The sequence below is a fragment of the Erythrolamprus reginae genome, assembly GCF_031021105.1.
Source record: "Erythrolamprus reginae isolate rEryReg1 chromosome 13 unlocalized genomic scaffold, rEryReg1.hap1 SUPER_13_unloc_1, whole genome shotgun sequence".
NCBI lineage: Eukaryota > Metazoa > Chordata > Lepidosauria > Squamata > Dipsadidae > Erythrolamprus > Erythrolamprus reginae.
Genome location: NW_027248436.1, coordinates 74,191 through 93,582, shown reverse-complemented (window position 1 = coordinate 93,582; position 19,392 = coordinate 74,191). Strand labels below are relative to the sequence as shown.

Sequence of the window (19,392 nt, the reverse complement as noted above, 5' to 3'; positions counted from 1 at the left end):
TTGACAATGAAAACAATTAGAATAGGGAAGATTATTACACTAGGTATGATAGTGATGTATAGATTATAGAAGAATATTACACTGGGTTTGGCAGTAGAATTTATAGATTAGGGAGGATTATTACACTGAGAACGGCAATTGAAAATATATAGATTAGGGAAAAATATTACTATATTGGGATTTTCAATGAAAAATACTTTTCTTTAAAAATAATAGAAAAATATGTTATATAATGATTATGATTTGTTAAATTAGAAATGATATTCTGGTAAAATGTAAGAAATGAAAGGAATGAAGCACAGTGAGTAGGAAATATATTTTAAATTTTTAATAATAACCCTTCCTCCTATGTATATTGATAATGCTATAATCAGATTAATCAGATTCATATAATCAGATATTAATGGTTATTTTTCTTTCCTTCCTGTGGTATAAAGAGGTAAATTTGGAAATATTTTTGGTTAAGGGCAGCTACGATAAAATGAGGGTTTAAAAAGCAGGAATGAGTTAAATAAGAATATAAGAAATGGACTGAAGCACGACAGCATAGTTTTGGTAGAAAAAAAGCAAATGGCCAAGATAAATTTGGATAGCTAATAGCATTTTGAATTCAAATGAAAGCGAAAAATAATCTCTGAAATCTGGATGATAGAATCTGAAAAGGAGGTAGCACAGGATGAATGATGTATACCAGAATAAAATGGATAAAGAATTAGGAAAATTTGATTAGGAAATTAGCATTTGATATTATATTGTATTGTATTTTAATTTGAGGTATGTGAATTTGAATCTCTGTAAAGTGTGGAAAAATAATAATAAAAATTATACACACACAGCGCCCCCCCCCCCCAAAAAAGAAAGCTGACCAAGGAGAGATTCAATCTAGAAATAAGGAATAACTTTCTGACAGTCAGAGCGATCAACCAATGGAACGGCCTGCCAGCGGAGGTTGCGAACGCCCCAACACTTGATACATTCAAAAGGAAATTGGACTGCCATCTGTCTGGGTGGTGTAGGGTCTCCTGCCAATACAGGGGGGGTTGGAATCGATGACCTGCAAGGTCCCTTCCAATTCTAATAATAAATAAATTTGCCTCCTTGCAGCAAGCAGCCCATTTCAGCTTCAGCACAGCCTGGTTAGCACAACCAGATAATTGTGAGTTTGATCGACCACATCAACTGTTTCAGAGCTACTCTGGCTGGTGCACGGTTCTGCCGATGTGGGAGCAGGTGTAGGCAGCAGCTGATGCGCTCAGGTAAGTCTGCAGCTGCACGCGCACAACCAGCGAGATTCCCATAATTTTCACCATTTTTTGGCTTCCGCACTTGCACCGGGAGCGCCGGTGGTGGGCACCCCATAACTCGGTGGGAGGGAACCAGAGAGAACTGCTGCCCCCTGTCCCCCCCCCCCATGCTGAGCTGGAGAAGCTCTGAACATGTGATGTACAGTAGATCTGCTTTTGTAACACATTCCCACCAGCCACCTCTGTCATTTTTGTAGCTCTTTCCCCCCAACCTCCTGGGTCCCCTTTGCTTCCAGTTTGTCCATATCTTTCAGAGAATGAGCCACTTTTACAGAGAGAAAAAGGGGATGGAGAGAAAGTAGCTGAGTGTGTGTGTGCGCGTTTGCGACTGGAAGTGAAGGCTCTGTCTCTTGGACTGCTTTTGCTGCAATGTATTTAATGTGGATCAGCACTCTCAGCCTTTCCATGCCTCTGTATGCATAGGCATGGCTTCATTGGGAATTGAATCAGGGCTGTTTTGGGTAAGGAACCGCTTGAGGAAGAAATGGAACCCACTTGAAAGTGCCCTGAGACGTGCAGAGCGCATTCCCAGGTGGCTGATTCGGGAGAGAAAGCTCTTGCATAAGAAGGACATTAGCAGAGCATTCCAGATTCTAAGATGGGGATGGCCAGCCAAAGGCATTTCTGTTTTGATACCACATTTTAAGGGATTGCATTCAATTTTGCAGATTCAGATGTAACTTTTTGCCAAGGTTAGAATAGTTGATGTGTTGGTATAGCAGTCCCCTCAATTTCTCAACTCTTTAAATACCCCATTGTAGTAGGAGAAGGAAAGGAATAGAAGGAATGAGAAGGGGGAAGGAAAGAAAAGGGGAGGAAAGTAAGGGAGGGAGCCAGAGACAGAGGGAGGCAGGGTGGAAGGAAGGAAAGAAAGAAGAAAAGAAGGAAGGAGTGAGGAAGAAGGTTGGGTGGGTGAGAGAGAGGGAGGGAAAGAAAAAAAAGAAAAAAAGAAAAAATAGAAAGGAAGGAAGGAAGGAAAGAAGGAAGGAGGGTGGGTGGGAAAGAAAGGAAAAAAGAAAGAAAGAAAGAAAGGAGGGACGGAGGGAGGAAAGCAGGGAGGCAGCGAAGGAAGGAGGAAGGGAGGGAAGGAAGGAAGGAGGAAGGGAGGGAAGGAAGGAAGGAGGAAGGGAGGGAAGGAAGGAAGGAGGAAGGGAGGGAAGGAAGGAAGGAAGGGGGAGGAGGGTTGGGTGGGAGGGAAAGAAAGAAAAAGAGATGGGAAGAAAGAAAGAGAGGGAGTGAGGAGTGAGGAGGAAGGTTGGGTGAGTGGAATATATGGAAAGAAAGAGGGGGAGAGAGAAACAAAGAAAAAGAAAGAAAACAAAGAAAAAGGAAGGAAGGAGGGAGGGAGGGATAGATGAGAAAGAAAGAAAAAGGAAGAGAGAGAAAGAGAAAAACTGTACTATTATTTTTAATTGTTCTATTATTTATCATGTGTTAATATACTACTTTATAGATTGATGCCTTTCTTTTGCCCAGGGCTACCACATATTTTTCAGAGATTTACGTGCATTCAGTGTTTATAGTCAAGAGTATAAATATGGATGTGTTTATTTTGTACATCAGGTTGCATAAATTCAGTTTAATAAGCTATTCCATTCCATAATCTGCCACATCAGCCATAACACTAATGACTGTTTTGAACAATATGCAAGTTGTATTTCATGAATGGCAATTTTATGTGTGAAATTATGACTGCAATATTTCTGCACCGAGTCTTCGGAGAGGGGCGGCATAGAAATCTAATAAATTGAATTGAATTGAATTGGTTCTCACTGTCAGGAAATGTTTCTTTAGTTTTAGGTGGCTTCTCCCTTTCTTCAGTTTCCATCCACTGCTTCTTGTTTTGCCTACTGGGGCTTTGGAAAATACATTGCCCCCCCTTCTTTCTGGCAGCCCCTTAAGAGCCTGTTGCCTCTCACACTCTGGGGCAAAGCATGGGGGCCATTTCCTCCTTTCAGGGTCCATGAAAGAATATCTATAGTATGTAAAGTTGGAAAAAAGTGAATGACATTTTTGCAGAATTGTAGATCCATTGAGGCTGAGTGTGACAAGGAATGGCTGGGAGCGGCCAGGCGAGGCAGCCCTTGACATGAGTGACACTGAGTTGGCCACACCCACCTAGTCACATGACCTCCAGGACGTGCCTTCTGAATCACATGACCATGAAACCACTTCCACTCAGTCACGGCTGCCAAGCCACTCCCATGGGTCACATGGCCATCAAGCCACATCCACAAAATTTAGGAACCCCCCACATACACTTTGGAACCATTATTCCGTGAGTAATTAAATTGGGCAGATGTTGAGTTGGTTCCCCTCCTCCTCATCTGGATTATTATTATTATTATTATTATTATTATTATTATTATTATTTATTGGATTTGTATGCCGCCCCTCTCCGGAGACTCGGGGCGGCTAACAGCAATAATAAGACAGCGTATAACAATAATCCAATACTAAAAACAATTAAAACCCATTATAATAAAAAGCCAAACATACATACAGACATTCTATGCATAAAATTGTAAAGGCCTAGGGGGAAATGATATCTCAATTCCTTCTCCAGAGGTTCTAAGATTCATGGATCCATATTGGGATCCCCTACCTGCCACGGCTGCAGCCTTGGAGACCCCAACCTCTTTTCTCCCTCCTTCCTTCTCCTCCTCAATTTGGGGGAATAGGCGGCATTCAAGACATGGGCCAGAGTCTTCATGACGCTGTAATAATCATAGAGATTTTGGATCCCTATCCTGTTCCTTTTCTCCTGGGTCTCCAGTGGGGCTTTCTGGGTGCATCTTCTGCGGCCTTTGACAGAAAAGATGTTCTTTGAAAGAGAACAGAGAAAATAAAGATCTTGAAACTTTTCTTCCACAAAGAAATGGGGATCAAAGGCTTCATCTTTTGGGCTCCTTTTGGTCAGATAACCAAACTGCAAAATACTGTGGACATATTTGAGATGTCTGGGCTTTTCTATTTCATACGCTACAAAATTTGTGAGGATCCAGACTTTCCCTACAATGACTCCTGGCAAGTGCAGAAATGTTTCATGGAAAGGAAGAATTTTGTCCCACAGGGACTCAAATTCCATGAAGTGAACAAAGACATTGACTTGTCTCCACTTAGAGAGGGCATCCCTGAGGGAGGCTGTATGTTCAGTTGTGGAGAATTGTTGTGATATAACCACACAAATTCCATTCCTGACAAGCATTGGAGGGAAAGTCCTCATGAAATTCTCTCCCTTCTCTGTGTCTGAAGCAAAGAGGCCAATCAGGGTCCATCTGAAATGGAGGAGCAGTTGGACAATGGCTGGGTACTGGATCCCTTCTTTGGGCTTCATCTGGTGGAAAAAGGGGAATTTGCTTTTATCACTCAGAGCTTCTGGAGCAGTTGAATAAATGATCTGAAAAAGCAATGGAGAATGCTGTGTTATATTTGGGGTCAGATCAAATCCAAAATATTATATTTTAATGAATCCAACCTGCTTCTCATGAAGGACTAAAACAATATGTAGTTAGACATTGTTTGAAATATTAAAAAAGAATATTAGCAAGATCGTATTATAAAAATGAAAAATAATTAATTTTAAAAACTATAAACAATGTGGATAATACTGTACCACCTCTACAATTTACCATAATTATATTAACACATTGAAATGCTGACTGAAGTATTATATTCCAATAAGGGTCCTATTATATTTTTTGAGGATTGGTGCATCTTTTTCCGTTTCTGTATCCTAGATTTTTTCGGGAGGAATCTTTTCAGCTTCTTCTCCAGTTATACAAGAAACAGGCAGACCTCAGTTTCTAATACGATTTGTCAGTTGTATAATCAAATATTTCTCTTTAATTGAAATTTTGTCTCTTTTCGGAGTCTGTCAGTTTCCATAGATTAACTTTTATGCTGATATCCATATTGTCTGAAATTAGACAAAGCAGAAATTGTGTAACTTCCCTATACAACTGTGAGGGCAGCAGCTGGAGTCCTTTTACCCACCCCAAGACCTCAGAGGCCGTGATGGCGTTGGTTCTGCTAGAGATTTCTCTCTCAAGCCCCAAACATCAGATGAATGTAAGAACATGGGGGAAACCTTGGCCTCTTATACTTTAATAATTGGGGTTGAGGAAGCGGGAGAACAATGAAGTTTTCATTTAAGCACCACTTTCACTCAGGACCTTTCTCTCACTGAGCTCCTTTGATGATGAGGGTCCAAGATTCAGTCTCAGAGAAAACAATTTCAGGTAAAGAAAGGTGTTAACTGCTCTATTGGCTGACCAACGGTGGCTACTATGTCATTTCCCAAAGACCATAACTTTTGAACTTGATTAATTATCACATAATTATTATGACAAAAGAATCCAAGTTTTGTTTCCAGGGTATACAATCAAATGTGTAAGTATAATAATATCATTTTGTTAGTGTAAATTAGTGAGTTCCAATAGGTATTTAGCATGCTCAGCATGTGTAACTATAACAGAACCTAAAACAAAATAAAAGAATTGGAAGGGACCTTGGAGGTCTTCTAGGCTAACCTCCTCCTCAATCAGGGGACTGTATACTATTCCAGACAAGTAGCTGTCTAGGTTTTTTTTAAAAAGCCTTCAGTGTTGGAACACCCACAACTTCTGGAGACAAGTTATTCCATTGATTAATTGTTCTAAGTGCCAGGAAAGTTCTCCTTAGTTCTAGTTGATCCTCTCCTTGATTAATTTTAATACATTGTTTCTTGGCTTGTTTTCCAGTTTTTGGAAAACAGGTTAACAACCCATTCTTTGTGGAAGTCCCTGAAATATTGCACACTGTTACTGTGTCACTGTGAGAAAAGGAAAAATAATGACACCGGAGCCAGGTGAACAGGAAGAGACGTTTACTATCTCTCTAATCAAGGAGAGGCCCACTCAGGTAGAGAATCACACCTGAAGAAGGCAATAGACATCTTCACACATCCATTTTTATACCAAACCAACAATATATACATGACTCCCAGTATGTTGAACACTCCCATAAGTCATGACGTGAGCAATGACACATGGTGTTAATGCGTTTTTTGCTCTTACTTAGGGACTAGCCATGGTTTTATATTCTGTTTTTCACACAATAAGTTAAAAAAATACAATCTTTGTTTATAATACTGCTTCGCACGCATGGTTACATAATGGTACAAAGGAAAGGTCATTTGAATATAAAAAACAACTTGATATCGCAATATGGCTGCACTTTGGTTCCCTTCTTTGCACAAAATAAACCATATTTACATTTTCCTCTCAGTCACCCCTAGTCCTTTTCATTAAACTAGACACAGCCAATTCCTGCAACTGTTCTTCATATGTTTTAGTCTCTAGACCCTTTAATCATCTTAGTCTCTACGTCTTTTTTTATAATATGGCCATAAAATTGGATGCAGTTTTCCAAGTGTTGTCCTTCCAAGGCAGTATAAATTAGTACTAATATTTCATGTAATCTTGATTTTATCTGTTAATGCAAATGTTTCTGGCTGGTGCCACACATCGCTGTTCCATTTTTAAGTGATTGCCCAATAAGACTCCAAGGTCCCTCTCACAGTTACTGCTAGTGGGGCAGATTTCACCTAATCTGTAAAGTGTACATTTGGTTTTTCTAGCCTAAGTGTAAAACCTTACACTTTTCTCTACACTGAATTTCATTTTGTTAGATAGGCCGAGGGTTAATGTCTATCTAGATCTATCTGGGTCTTCGGCCTATCTTTTGGGGTGTTGGCAAGATGTACAGTTCCATTGAGGACCACAGGCTGACTCCATCTGGCCATGATGCTGCCTATCTCACATATTTTTAGCTTACCAAGAAATAAGTTGTGGTTTACTTTGCAAAGACTTTCTGAAATCCAAGGGCTGTAAACTATGTGCACTGCATTTCAGTGGCCCACTAATTTAGTAATTTTTGTCAAAAAATAAAATAACATTTATTTACAATCTGTTTTTTTATCCTGCCTTAGTCCTATCCTGCCACAGATCATAAATAAATGTTATTTCATTTTTTGACAAAAATTACTAAATTAGTGGGCCACTGAAGTCATTCATATCTATACTGAATAACAAGTGTTCAAATATGTATTTTTTCCTTTCCACCCTTGATAAGCATAGATCCTTCTTCTCATGGCTCCGTTGAGCCCAAACCTCCCTCTCAAACAAGGGCTTTGATCAGGGCCAACTGGCTGAGCTCCATTTTGAGGGGAACCCATTTTCCCCACCATATTTCTCTATTTATTAAGTCAAATGCTGCCCTAACATCTAGAAAGCCAGCAAAACCTGTTTTACCTCACTGATATAGATTAGCTATTTCAAAACCAATTTGAGTCAATATATGATTAATAACTTATGCATTATTTCTTTTAAAATCTATATAGCTTTTAACTCTGCCTGAAACCTTCTTTTTCTTCTGGAAGGAATGCATTTTTCTCAAGTTTAACTAAGAGGATCATGGCATAAATTTTAGCTACAATATCTGCTAGTACATTTGGTCTATAATTGGGGTAAAACACTAACATTTTTGCTAATATGGAGAAAAGCAGCTTCTGAATTCCATGGAGAAGACATGATTGTATCTATTGCTTACCAACCACTTAATTTTACCAGATGGAGAAAAACACACACAAACCTGTGGGACTTTGTAGGTGCCTCCTATTGTTGACATCTGGATGGAGATGTCCCTTCTAGCTATATCAAGAAGGGCCAGAAAGTTGTCCTTCCTTCCACCGCTGTAGTTGGGGACATTGACTTCTCCAGTGGAGAGAATGTCCAGCAAGGCATCTGAAGTGCGGAAAGTGCTCATATAGTTGTCATGGATATTGTAGCCCAGTGTGAGGTTGTGCAGGAGCTGGGAATTCTTGTTGATCAGTTGAATGTTGAAAATGAATCCTAAGCCATGTAGAAAACCATAAATATCCCTATTGTAAAAAAATGTTTATAATCAACAGAAACAACAAATATTTCTTTTAATATATAATCTTTCACAAAATCAGATAAAAGAGAAGCTGTGGAAATCAAAATCATTCAGGAAATTTGACATATTCCCCAATATAGGAATAAATGGGGGGGGGCGAAAAAAGGAGAGTATTAGCATGGAGGGAGTGCAACTCCATCACCCTGAATGACTTACAGATCATGGAAAACAAACTGAAGAGAAGGAGCCACATTGAAAAGCAACTTTGTATGCAATACTTCCTTTTCACTGGTGATGATACCAATGAGATGGTCTCCTGGGCTGTATAAGCTCTGTAGATGCTTTCCATCCTGGTGCTCCAAACTCAGCGGGCATTTCCTACTCAGCTTCCCAGAGACTGGATGGGACAAAAGCAGGACCCAAAGCAAGAGGTCCATAATCCATGCGGTGAATCAATAAATCTCCTTCCTGTTCCTAAAGAAGAATTAGAAGAATTCAGAGGATTCTCAGAAGATGGAATATTATCCAGTTGCTTTCCTGATTGAAACACAGCTTCCTGTGTGTGTAAAGTAGAGAGACGTACAGTACATGCAGGAGCAGAGGCTCTGCCTGTCCCCAAACTCCATATTTCTCTGCTGCCCAAAGTCTCCCCTGGAGGATTCAGCCAAAGAGCAGAGCTGAAAAATTTATTATAATTCTCCCTCGCAGGAGAGATCCCTGGATAATTCAACTTTGGGGGATTTTCTGGAGAGATGAAAAAGGGAAATAATCCCAATATGGCTCATAATAGCAGGGGCAGAGATGGAATTAAATCGGTCATCTAGAACTGAGAGGTTTGGGAGTTCCATGCTTGAAACTGACCCCGGAGGGAATACACGGCAACTGTGGCTGAAGAAAGAAATACATCTAAGATTTGTTGGCATAAAGTCAAAATCCCAGGGGCCAGTTAATGCCAGAGCATCTCACAGATCTGAAATAGCTGCCTGCTGAGTTAAAGCCAACATGTATTTAACTTTATTTTGAAAGTTAAAACTCAAAGGCCCCACACAAAAGGGCTGATGCAACTTTAGTGAAAAACTAGTTACCAGAACTTTACAGAGTTAAAAAAAAACCCCACCTTTCTCCCTCTCACATACAAATACAGGCAAACACAGACAGAGAAAAATTAGGGAGAAAAAACACACCAGGTGAAAAGACACCCCCCCCCCCAAATGACAGAGAGACATGGGGAAAAAATGGCTACCTTGAGATGTCCTTTTCACTGCCTGTAGGGGGAGACTGTGGTCTGGCCTTTTAAGTTAAATGTAGCCTCTGCAGAAAATGAGAAGGACAGATAAAGCATACAAAGACTCCACAGTCTCTATTTTGTTGCCTAAATGCCTTTTAGGAGAGGATTCTTTTGTCCTCCATAAAGAGGGAAGCAGTCGGAATAATGGACAAATGGAGCTGGAAAACATTTTAAAGGTGATCCCTCCAATTGCCTAATGCGGGGGTTACTAGAGCATGTTTCCCAACCTTAGCAACCTGAAGATGTGTGGACTTCAACTCCCAGAAACCCACAGTCAGCACTCAGGGACCTTCCTCCCCTGGGCCTTTCCATGCTTTTGCTGTCCATCTCATTGCTTGCAGGGGACAGTCTGTGCTCTGGCCTTTAAATCATATCTGGCCTTCTCAGGCAGTCAGGAGGACAGCTAAAGCTGGCAAAGACCCATATGGGGGTTTTTTAGGCCCCTTCCCACAAGGCCTTTTGAACACAAATCATTTCTGATCTTTTATGCATTTTTCCTTTCATCTCCCCTGGAGAGGAAAACCTGAATTCTCTGAATTTCTTGTACCAGATTCCAGATCCAAGAGACAATATTCTAATTTCATCTCCAGAGAAGGAAGGGGCAGAATCTGGGGCTCCCCAGATTCTCCATCTTAATTTCAATTGGTTGCCATCTTTCAACAGAAGCATCAAAGAAATGCAAAGGTGGCCACAACCAATGAGAGATGATGCCGACTCCTTTGGAGGTTTTTGAGTGATGATATGCCTTGAGTTGGACTCAGAATCAAATGGGAAGTCAGGATAGTTTTAAGAGAGATCAGTATGTGCAAAAGAAAAATGATCTCATGATAAAATGTGTGCTTTATAATAGGCAATGTGTGTTTATATGTTTGTTAGTCAAATTTTGTTTGTTTTATTTTAATTCAAATATTTAATAAAGATTATTTAAAAGAAAAAGAAAATAAAAAAATAATATTCCCTGGGCTTCAGTTGTACAGATAGCTGCTCTATGGCCTCAACCCACTGCAGCCAGGGATGGTGGCATGGCAGTTGCAATTTAGAACACGACTCAAAGTTCTGATTCCATGGGAGCAGACTTTCAGTTGCCTTGGAATGATTTGAAACATGGCATGTAGGCAGATGCTGATTGCCACCTGAATTTGCTTTCTTGGCCAGAGATATGGGGACAACTGCTGTTTTCCAGCTCTGCCAAATTGCTAATAGCTCATAATCTTTCCCTAATAAATCCCCCTTGGGGGCCTGTTTGTTTGTTAGGGACTGCTAGTGCTGGATTTTGTCTGCATCTTATACAAATATTTGAATGGAGGTGAAGTATTTAGAGTTGGGGTATGTCTAATGTAAAGGCATAATTTACTGCAAAATTGGTGAGTCTTCTTATCTCAAGTAGGTAATACCTTGTTCTTTTCCTTGAATAAGTCTTCCATTTTAGTTAACTGAAACTTAATTAACAATAGCAAGTAAACAATAATGTCAGTTAACTGCTGCTTAACATTGCTAAATCTATGCCTGATTTCTCAAATTATCTCAGTGCTGGTGTTTTCCACCTGATGCGTAGATATTAGGGCTTTCGGGATATGTAATGCTTACCTGCTGTTAAATGGAGAATTATCTACCCAAATTGTGTACTATACTAATTGTGGGCTATGACACACACAAATCCTTGTCAAAAAGTAGATCCATGGCATCAACTTGTGGAAAGTGATGAATTTGGACTGGGGATGGTTGATTTGAGTCTGTACAGTGAGTGGTACAGTGGTACAGTGAGTGGTACAGTGGCTTAGAGATGGAACTCTCGCCTCCACAATCAAGAGGCTGTGAGTTCGATCCTACGTAGAGGCAGATATTTCTCCCTCTTAACACGAGGAGAATATGTCTGCTAAATATAACTCCACATTGGCGACAGGAAAGGCATTCGGCCAGACCCTCATCTCAGCCCTATACTGCTTAAACCGTTGTCTGTATTCTAAGACTTCCTCCTTGGCCTGGGAGGCCCTAAAGAAGATCTCCATGCTAAAAATGTCCCATTCATGCAAATAATTATTAACCTGTTGAGAAGAGATTTACCTCTTTGGAATCTTACCTATGCTCTGAATTGGAGATTGAGGGTTTTTCACTGCCTCACAATAATCAAATCTATTCCCTGAGTGCCTTTTCCTTATGTATTGTTAAAAAAAGTTTTTTCTTTCTTTCTTTTATTCTTCCTGCAGAACTCATCCTTGAGTAGCATTGACTCTTGGTGGCCCGTTTCTTGGGATTTGGCAGAATTTGATGAAGCCTGCACGCTGCTTCATGCAGACACAGTAAGTTGTGTGTGTTCTGTGTTTATTCTGTAATTAATTGTGTGTGTATGTGTGTCTGTATGTGTGCAAGTGATTTTGGGTGGGTGGGTGGGTAAGAAAATTAATAAATTAAGATTTGCAACAATTTCAGTAGTGGGTTCTAAAACCCTTTACTTCCACTTCTGCACAGAAGCATCCCAGGCTTTTAAAACAGTCCCTATACAGAGTTTAAATCTGTGTTTATTATTTAATTTAATCTATGTTTCTTGTAATGTTAAATTCCAAAAGGAAAAGGAAGGAATTAAATGAAGAATCTGTTGGTTGTTATACCTCCTGCACCTGCTTAAAAGGAGTCAGAGATTTCATATTAACCTCAGTCATAGAATTATAAAAGGTTGAATGTATGGATTCAGCTGTACATTCATTTAGGGTCCAATTTATATGTGGTAGGTTTAGGTCACCAAGAAATATAAGAGGATGTGGGTAGGAGGAGGCTGCCCAAGTTAGTAATGAGGTTAGCTTGTTTGCATGTGAGATGTCATAATCAGTGGCTCTATAGGAAGCGAATTGTGGTATACAATAATTTAGATACAGATAAAACATGATAAAATTGTACTTTGATGTTTCCATAAATAAATAGAGAACTGGTGCAATCATCCAGTCAGAGCCCACCAACGTTCCTTGGAGACCCTGGAAAGTGACATTGTTCATCTTTGGGGTCTCTGTATTGTTTGGCCTCTAAGTTCAGGTTGTTGTGTCACCAGAACCACCAGCTGAAGATGAGGAGGAGGCCTCCATCACTGTGGAATCCACATAAAGCAATCCATCAATTCCCACATCACCATAATTGATGAAAGACGATGTCAGACTTCAGGCCTGGTCGACAATGTGATTGTTGCAGCAATTTGTCCTTGGGCAAAAGAAGCACAGATTGAACATTTTAATAATAATGAAATAGTGAGCAAGAAACAAAAAAATGGATATAACTGAGCAACCAAATTAACATTAAAGGATTCTAGTTTTCTTTCCTGTTAGCTTCCATAGTCCAAGCATCTCAACCCAAAACGCCAAAGCAAGAAATGCAAAACCACAAAACGTATTAAGAATTAAATAACACCAAAAAATAACTGTTGGGTTAGATTTTATGATTGGGTGGGGAAAAAATTAAAAAGTAAAATTAAAGAATTAATAAATGTCAGATAATTTGGAGAGTAAATGTCACAAAAGGTAAACAAAGAAAAAGATGTACCAGAGCTCAGGTGAAGGGCAAGGATCACCCCCTCCTGATCCCAGAGCACAGAGAGAAGTGAGAAGGTGAGACCAACCCAGACTGAGCCCTATGAGGGAGGAGAGTGCCCTGCCCCCCTTCACAAGGCACACCTGGGGACTGAGATGTAAGGAGGGGCTGGTGGGAGGCGCATTCGTCAGGAAGAAGCCTTGAATCTGTGGAATCTCGTGGGCACTTACCGACCCCATGCTTGTCTGTCTTGTGGGGCTCACCCGTTTGGCCTGCTTTGCTGAACTTCTTGCTCTGCTTACTGTTTGGATAACCTGGCTTCCTGGACTACTCACAGCCAGAAGCTGCTGAAGGTGCATGTTAGAGCTTTTCTCCAGGGCTTGTAGTAATTGTGGGGATAAATGTTAGGGAAAAGGTTGGGGCAGTCAAGGGGAATTAGACCCCTTCTCTAGCTGAGTTGCTTTCGTGCCATGCCCTGGGTCATCACAGCCTTGAAGGTGGCCCATGAAGAATTCTTGTCTCTTTCTGGAGACTTTTCTTGGAGTCCCATTCTCCGAAGGGTCCTCTGTTCAGATCTGCTTCCTTACCAGGATCTTCCTCAGCTCCTTCAATGAGGTGGGGGCTCTTCCTGCGTTGCTTCCCCTCAAAAGCTGGTCAGACCCTCTGAGGGAGCCCTGATGGATGACCCCATGGAGCCCAGTCCTCGATCAGCCCAGGAAAGGATTCCTGACCTTTTGTGTTACGTCACAACCTTTGATCCAGCTGTGGGGAGATGCTGGGGGTGTTTCTGAAGACAACCCCCCGCCCCAGCCACTGTGGGTCTTTCAAGATGGAGAGTCAGAAGCTGAAAGAGACACTCGGAGAATCCCAGGCAAAGTCTGTGGAATGAATAGAATAAATGGGGAGTGAAAGACCTGGGAAAGACCTTGGACTAAATGACTTTGGGTTGGGGGAGAGAGAAGGAGAGAGGGGGGGGGGGAAGAAAGAGGAAAGGAGGGAGGGAAGAGAAAATACAGGGAAAGGAGCAGTGGAGGGATTCAGCCGGTTTATTTATTTATTTATTTTTATTTATTTTGTCAAGTATGTGTTGGCGGTATAAAAAGATATAACAATATTTATATACATAATACCAATAAGAGAGAAACATTAGGACAGGAAATGAAAGGCACTCTGGTACACTTATGCACGCCCCTTACTGACCTCTGAGGAATCGGGAGAGGTCAACAGTGGACAATCTAAGGGTGAAGTTTTGGGGGTTAGGTCATGATACTACAGAGTCAGGTAGCGAGTTCCAGGCATTAACTACTCAGTTACTAAAGTTGTATTTCGTGCAGTCGAGTTTAGAGCGGTTTACATTGAGTTTGTATTTGTTGTGTACTCGTGTGTTGTTGTGGTTGAAGTCAAATAGTTGTTGACAGGAAGGATTTATTTATTTATTTATTTATTTATTTATTATTTGGATTTGTATGCCGCCCCTCTCCGAAGACATCTGCTGTAGCAGATGATTTTATGGGCTATGCTTAGGTCGTGTTTAAGGTTTAATGGAGTTAATCGTGTGGAAGCTGGTTCTCACTGTTTTGCTAGAACCGTTTAATGTAATGCCCAGTTCGGGGAACCATCTGAACTGCCTGTCCCTGGCCCCTCCTCTGACCTCCCTTGCCTGGCCCCGACCTATCTCACCCCTCCCCTACTGAGGGTCCGCCCCCCTGACAAAATGATATCTCTCAAGATCTCCTGGATCCCTTTGGCTCAGGCAGTGGGATTCTTGTCGATTCCCTCTCTGTGCAAAGCGATCGGATTGCAGAAAGGCTACTGAGCCCAAGGTCCTGGGATCCCCTTTTGTAGCCTTCCCAAAGCAAAGTCAACAGGGAAGCCAGATTCACTCAACAACCCTGATAGAAACGGAACTGGTGAGAAAGATTGTAAAGTGGGGCAACATTCACTTAACAAATATCTCCTCTAACAACAGAAGTGTTGGGTTCAGTTGTGGTCATAAGTCGAGGACTCCTTCCTTATACCTGATACCTGAAGGTATCGGGTTTAAAACTGGGTAGCAAGAATATGAAATATTTAGAAGAATGGTTATTAAAGAATCTGGAAAAAATTGTGGAATTTAATTATAATTTAATATGGGGAAAAATTCAGAAACAAATTAAGAATTGGAAAAATAAAAATTTGAGAAGATTGGCCAAAGTAAATAAAAGACCAAGGATTAAAAAAAATGACTGATAGCAACGGAGGACGAGGGAGGCTGGGGAAATCCATTATAGGGACACATATCATATTGATAGGCTAATGGAATTACAATTATTAGAGGAAAAACCATGGGTAGAATTAGAGAAAGAAATTAATGATACAGTGGTCCCTCGACTTGCGCGTTCTCGATTAGCGCGAAACGCTGCAACGCAGTTTTTCAAAAAATATTATTTTAAAAAATAAAATATTAAAAAATAAATTTTTTTTTATTCTGTTCCCTGAATGGAGACCGCCGGCCGCTCAATCGGGCCGGCAGGGAACAGAATGGAGCCTTCCGCGGCGGGGCTGGTAAGGGGGGGAGCCGAGGGGGGAGCCGAGCCCAGCCCCGTGGCATTCGCTTTCCTCCCGCCGGCAGCCGACTGATCGTGGGCTCCTTCGCAACCTCGGAGAGCTTCCTGGTTTTCGTGAGCTTTCATGCCCCGGAAGCTCTCCGAGGTTGCGAAGGAGCCCACGATCAGTCTCGGCTGCGGGTGGGAGGAAGGCGAATCCCCCATGGGCTCCGTTACATCTTCCGCTGCCAGCCAGGCCATGCTGGCGGCAGCGGAACAATCGCTGGCTGTCAACTTTTCTTTTTAAAACTGGGCAGGAGCTGACTTGCCTCCCCAGTGCTAAAAAGAAAAGTTGACAGCCGGCGCAGGAGGCAGGAGAGGACCGGGCGACTGGAGAAGCAGCGCTGCCGCCGCCACGCCTGGCTCGACTTCCCTGGCTGCTTGGCCGGGGAGGCTCGGCCGAAAGGGGCTGGAGCGGCAGAGCCGAGCACGCCTTCCGCCCGGGAAGTCCTGCCCCTTCATCCCCACCCCTCGCCCCTGTGGCCGGCTCATCCAGGGGGGCGTGTGTGGACTGGCAAGCGGCAAGTGATCTGGCGGGAAGACCAAGGGAAGGTTCCTTCAGCCGCCCAACACCTGATCCGCTCCGCAGCGCGGCAGCAGCAAGGAGCCAAAGATGGGGTTTCCCCTTTGCCTTTACCCCATCTTCGGCTCCTCGCTGCTTCCGCGCTGCGGAGCAGATCAGCTGTTGGGCGGCTGAAGGAATCTTCCCTTGGTCTTCCCCGCCGCCCACACGCAAACTCCACCATCTGCGCATGTGCGGCCATGAAAAAAAATGGCGCACATGCGCAGATGGTGGTTTTACTTCCGCATCCAATATAACGCGGAAATCGGTTAGCGCGGGAGGTCTTGGAACGTAACCCCCGCGCTAACCGAGAGATCACTGTATTAAGAATCAGGAATTATTATTTAGGAAATGGAATAAGGTAGAAATAAATAGACTATTAGACCCTACTAAAGCGATAATAGAGAGCTGGATGAAATGGCAAGATAAATTGAAAATGACAAACTCTAAATTAGCAACGCTGCATGTGATAAATACAAAGAAAGAAAGTAACCTCACAAAGATAATATGGGAACTAAGGAGGAAAAGTATACAGAGAATAGAACAGTTATATGAAAGGGACGGAAGAATTAATAGAAATGAAATAGAGAGGTGCCTGGGACAACAAAACTGATTACAAACCAATGCGATAAGCACATATTTAAGTAAAAGGGAAAATAAAGAAATATTTATGAGACAAGAAAGAAATTTAGAAAAGATACTAAGGGATAAGTGTAAGAATATAAAAGCACAAACAGGTAATATATAGAGAGAATTATTACAAGCGGAAGAACAAGTAGTAAAAGGACTGATGAGATATTGGCAGGACAAATTAGAAATTGATGAATGGGATATGGAAGGTATAATTGAAAATATTAAAAAAATTAAAACCACAAGAATAAGAGATGAGAAGAAAAATACTACATAAATGGTATTATACACCAGTACAATTAGCACGTTTTCAAACAATGAAGAAAGGAAATTGTTGGCATGGGTGCAAGGAAAAAGGAGTATTTATGCATATGTTTTGGGAATGTAATAAAGTTCAAAAATTCTGGAAACAAATACAAATGGAAGTGAATAAAATTACGAATGGTAATTGGAAAATAACCAAGGAGGCAGCATTATTGATAAAAAATAGTGAGGTAAAAGAATACGAAGAAATCAAAATTGCAGCGATAGAAAGTGCCCAGGCAACTATAGTGCTTGGGTGGAAAGATGACAATAAACGGACGATAAAAAATTGGTGCAAATACATGGTGGATCACATTCACTATGAAATTATGGAAATTAGACTACATAATTATAATGAAGGAAAATTAGCAGCAACAATGAGGCGGTGGGAGAAGGTTAAAAATTATATATTAACAACATCAGTAAGTGATGCAAATGTAAGAAATAAAATTCAATCACTCTATAAAGAATGAACAATGTAACCCAGAGACAAAGCAAATGAAGGATACAAAATGGATTCTTCCCTGGTGAAGGGATTTTTTTTTCTGTATGGTGATGGTACACTTTATGCTTTCTGTTTTGTTTTTTGTAAAATTCTAAAAAAATCAATAAAAATTATTTTTTTTAAAAAAAAAAGTCGAGGACTCCCGCTAACTGCTTTTTTCATGCCATGTCCTGGTGTCTGATCTTGGTCTCCTCCCTGCTCTGAACTCAGCCTAAAGGATCCTCTGATTTCCCTCTTCTCCTGATGGGTCTCTTCTTTCTTTCTTTCTTTCTTTCTTTCTTCCTTCCTTCCTTCCCTCCCTCCCTCCCTTGTGGTTGACAGAATCAATGGAGGAGGAGGGATCTGGCAGCTCCTGTTAGTATCTCAAACTGATTTTCCGTGCCCCCCCCCCCATTCCTTCCTTCCAAGGTCCTTCTGGCTTTCCCAGAGGTGTCCGTGGATGGAAGCCTCCCTGGGGCTTTCTCTCCCCCTTGACAAGCTCCTGTTCAATGTTAGTTTTCCGCTCGTGAAAAAGAGCATCGAGTGTGTTAGTTCAAGGCCCGTTTGAGATTCCTCTGAAAGACTCTTTGGATCTTGTGCTGCACAAAAGCTCCATTTCTTTTGGGAAGGAAAGTTGGGTTCTGCCAGCTAGAATGTTTCTCATGCGGCCATTACTAAGTGAATGACAGGGTGTTTTTTTTAATGCTTCAGATGATAATGAGTCTCTTATTGGCTTTACTACTTGTATTCATTTTTCAACACTACACAGTTGCCCTGCCTGGTTGATGTTCTCAGGACCAACTATATAAAATATACACCATCCTCATTGTAATACACTTAAATCTGCTCTTCTCTATAACCTTAACACAGATCACAAGGTGTCTACTGTCTGTGCTATGAGTCAAATGTACAGAAATAGAAGCAATCTGGGCACCTGAATTATATGCAGCCTCCCTCTGTGCCCCCCACCTGCTATAAAGAAAGAAATTCACCTCAAATAAGACTTCATATTGGCTTTTTATTTAATCCTCATTAGGGCACAGAAGCAGTTGTTCAGTTCTTTGAATCCCACCACTGCCGGGGACTCCTCAATCAGCCCTCTGAGACCCCCCCAAGTCCCTCCTGGCTCTGGGGCTGTCATTCCTTCAGTCACCCACTGCAGCCCCACTGCATGATGGAGGGATGGCGGGGGGAAGGCAGAAGGAAGTCCAGCACCCCTACAGGCCTGCCATGACCCCCTTGAGCTGCGCTCCCCAAGACTGAAAATATCCCCCCTCCCTTCGCTTCTCTGCCCCTGAACTCTCCTCCCTCGGTTGAAGTCCAGAGAGACTCTGCCCGCAGACCGATGACGCTGAAGAAAGGGGAATTCCCATTGGTCCCTCTGATTTTCTGCGCCCTCCCTATTCCGAAGTTCCAGGCAAACGCTCCCCCACCCCCCCATGCAGCCTGTCTCTGGGGCTGAGCGGCCGCATCCTTTCCATCTCTTCCAAAAGAGCCAGCGGTCAAGGGGGGAGGGGCAAGGGCTTCCCTGCTTCACTGACTCAGCGCAGGGAAAAGGGATTGTCTGTCCCACCCGTGTATTCATTCCCATGCCCCCCCCCCAGGAATGAGAGAAGCTTCAGAGGACCAACGGAATGTGTGCGAAAAAACGTTTCCCATAGTAGCTCCTGGAATGGAGGAGTGGAGAAATTCCACGTGGGAGGACCGTTTGCAAGGAAGGCTGGAAGCCGGAACTCCTTTCCACTCTAGGATTTCACAACTCTCTGGCCTTAACCCTTGCGCTGCGGCTCCATCAGACATAG

At 42.0% G+C, this 19,392-nt stretch overlaps 1 long non-coding RNA gene across 1 annotated transcript in view; it reads left to right on the top strand.

The window, feature by feature from the left end:
- The window catches only part of LOC139155125 (uncharacterized), a 193,720-nt gene extending 180,794 nt beyond the window's left edge, over positions 1 to 12,926 (top strand). Inside the window, exons 2-3 of the long non-coding RNA XR_011557028.1 lie at positions 11,718 to 11,810; positions 12,430 to 12,926. This is a non-coding gene — a long non-coding RNA (uncharacterized lncRNA). The remainder of the gene's footprint in view (positions 1 to 11,717; positions 11,811 to 12,429) is intronic.
- Positions 12,927 to 19,392: the final 6,466 nt, after the last annotated feature.